We start from the raw sequence: 3,238 nt of genomic DNA, 5'->3' as shown, positions 1-3,238 counted from the left end.
TTTTGTTCTTTTGTAAGGAATCATACTGTTCTGGTGGTGTTTTTTTAGTGTAAGTATATTGAAATTATAAAGTTGTTATGGTGTTAGTGGTTTATATAATTTTTTTGTAGATATTGAATAGCGAACAGTTTTCTGTGTGTTTGGATTTGGTAGATATTATCATGTTAATTATTAATGAGAATTAGCATTGTTATTTTTGAAACTTGTTTTTAGTATTTTTCTAAATTAATGATGGTATTTTTATTTTGTTGAACATTAATTATTCGATTTTGTTATATATATCAGATATCATTCCTTCATTGTTTATTCTACTGAGAAAAATTGATTATTCTATTCAACGAATATAACCTTTTTTATTCATAATCATTTAACGTTAAGTATTAATTTATCTTAAGTGTAAACGGTTTGCATTCATCTATATCTCTACATAGGTATATTAAGTAGTTGATACATTCGATTAATACGAATCTTTTTAAATTCATATAACTTAATGTATTGGATGATATTTTCTGCATCGTACATGAATTATGTGCATATCTTATGTAGGTGTCTGATGCTCCGAAAGTTCTATGAGATAATTGGGCAACTGGTCAAATGAAAGAGGGTGCCTCTGCGGTAAGAAGATGGGAGGATCTAGACACTGACTTATTGGTGAAAATCTTCCTGTGTTTTGATGTTTTACAATTGACTTCAGGCATTGCTCACGTTTGTAATTCATGGCGTTCAGCTTGCCGTGATCCTCTGCTTTGGAAAACTCTTGATTTGTCAATGTTGAGATCAAATTTTATCAAAATCTCATTAGAGCCATATGTTTATATGGATGAGTATTCTAATAAGGCATTGCTCGTTTGTTGAAAAATTTGTTGAGTATCAGTCGGGGACAGATAAGAACCTTGATTTTTCACTTCAATTTGTGTGTAGGGGACTAACAATTTACTTATATTGCTGAAAGGTAATTTTTTTATGTTTTTGTTTATAACCTTGTTGAAAGGTAATTTTGTTTTTTTTTTATTCTCGCTGTTTATTGATTGAGTCTTTGGCATTGCCTTTGGTACCAGTGATCATCACCTTTAATTTTCTTTTTGGTAATGTGAATTGGGAAGTAACACACCATATATAGTTGTCTACAAGTGCCCCCATCTAAGGCATCTCTATAAGTAATTGATCTATCATACGCAGCGGAAAACAAAAATTCAATCGGTAAATCAGTTACCTTTCTTTGCCTAGATCCGAGTATAGATTATACCATTTACATGTTTAAAAACAAAAAATCTGTATAAAGTAAATTCATTCAAGGATTAAAATACTTACGTACATTTGGAGGCTCCTTTGAATATCTTTGATTTCGGATAGGAACACTGTTCATGATTACTATTCATGATTACTGTTCACCGTCCACTGTTCACATGATTTTTCGTCAATCGATCCAAAGCAGGATTGCACTCATAGAAGTTCACACAAAGATAATCCAAAGAACCCTTGATTAATTTGCTAGAACAATCAAGGGCTTCAAGAATCAAAAAAGAAGAACAAGAAAAGTTTTCTTCTTGAGAGAGAGACAGATAGACTGGCTAGGGTTTTAATTGAATGAATAATTCACTTAATGTTTTAATTTTAAGTTGCACTTATATAGTGCAACAATTAAAACTCTATTCCACTTAGGAATAGCCTATTTTCTGGTGACGTTGATCTGGTCCAATGTCTACGATTTTGATTCTCTTTGTCGCAAATCTGAAATATTCTCATTTTAATAAGAATTGTCGCAGTTGGAGTCATGGACTTGAACACTTCCCTGTAATTTTTCAGTTTTTGGAATTGATTGGTTACTTTCACTAATTTCATTAGAATTTTTACACCTTTACTGTCATGCATAGTGATTAGAGAAACAACTGTTTGATACATTGCTTGCTGATTAGAGCAACAACTGTTTGATACATGGGCCCATTATTTTATACTCATCTACATGTATATTTTCTTATATATATTTAGTGAGTTTTACTGTTATTTTTTTATATACTAGCTAGAGAGAGAAAGTATTACAGTGGATGAGTATTCTAATAAGGCATTGACTCGTTTGTTGAAAATTTCATTGAGTCTCAGTCGGGGACAGATAAGAACCTTGATTTTTCACTTCAATTTGTATGCAGGGGACAAACAATTTACTTATATTGCTGAAAGGTAATTTTTTTTATGTTTTTGTTTAAAACCTTGTTGAAAGGTAATTTTGTCTTTTTATTCTTGCTGTTTATTGACTGAGTCTTTGGCATTGCCGTTGGTACTAGTGATCATCACCTTTGATTTTCTTTTTGGTACAGTGAATTGGGAAGTAACGCACCATATATTGTTGTCTGCAGGTGCCCCCATTTGAGGTGTCTTGTTATGTCGACTTGGAATAGAATAAAGAAGGATGTGATTTGCAAGGCCATTCGTACATGGAGATCTCTCGAATCCTTGACAATGCTTAGTATAGTAAATTCGCCTTATCTTATAGAGAAATAGCCGTAAATTGCAAGAGCTTCAATGAACTCAAGATCATGGGTCCTTTTGATGTTCTCTAATAGTCAAATTTCTTCCAAAGTTCAAGGTTTTGAGCTTGAGATGCTCGACGATAGTAAAGGATGCCTTATTGCTTATATTAGATGACCTACCAAATCTGGAAGTCCTCAACATATCACATAGTCTTCTTATAGAAGGTCCACTTCTTTCTCCAGTGATGCCCGAAAAAATTATTAAGAAGCTAGATAAAATTATCTTGGAAAAGGCTGCTCGATTACGTGAGTTCTTAACATGTATTGAGCACTTGTGCATCATGTGCCAGCGGACTTGAAGTGATGAAGGCTTTATGAGGTGGTACAAGTATGAGGAAGGTCTATGGAAAATGGATGAGGCGAGGTCTCTTGCTCTTTAATTAGGATGCTGTAGAGACTGTAATTTTAATATTTTGTTTTACTTGTATGTAATATATAGATAATATGTTGTTGAATAAGCATATATAGAATTGGTCTATTGTGTTTTAGGTTATCATCCTCTTAAGGCTTTCGTTTTAGGTCGTTAACATTGTAATACTTGCATGATGATCTTCTCCCATGGGAAAAGTATTATCTGTCTGCATAATTATGTACACATGTTAAAATTTTACCTTCAGTTGTTTCAAATTTATCTTTGGTTATTCATTAATGTTATTTCAAAATGAAGTAGTTTCAAACTAATATGCAATTGAGTATTTTATATATTTCAA

The 3,238-nt window shown here is 32.2% G+C and overlaps 1 pseudogene; it reads left to right on the top strand.

Moving 5' to 3' along the window:
- The first annotated feature begins 594 nt into the window (after window positions 1-594).
- LOC116138161 lies at window positions 595-2,908 on the top strand (annotated as a pseudogene).
- The last annotated feature ends 330 nt before the right edge of the window (window positions 2,909-3,238 follow it).

This window comes from Pistacia vera, unplaced genomic scaffold (genome assembly GCF_008641045.1).
Source record: "Pistacia vera cultivar Batoury unplaced genomic scaffold, PisVer_v2 Contig11, whole genome shotgun sequence".
NCBI classification, from domain to species: Eukaryota; Viridiplantae; Streptophyta; class Magnoliopsida; order Sapindales; family Anacardiaceae; genus Pistacia; species Pistacia vera.
This window is presented reverse-complemented; position numbering and strand designations above follow the sequence as displayed.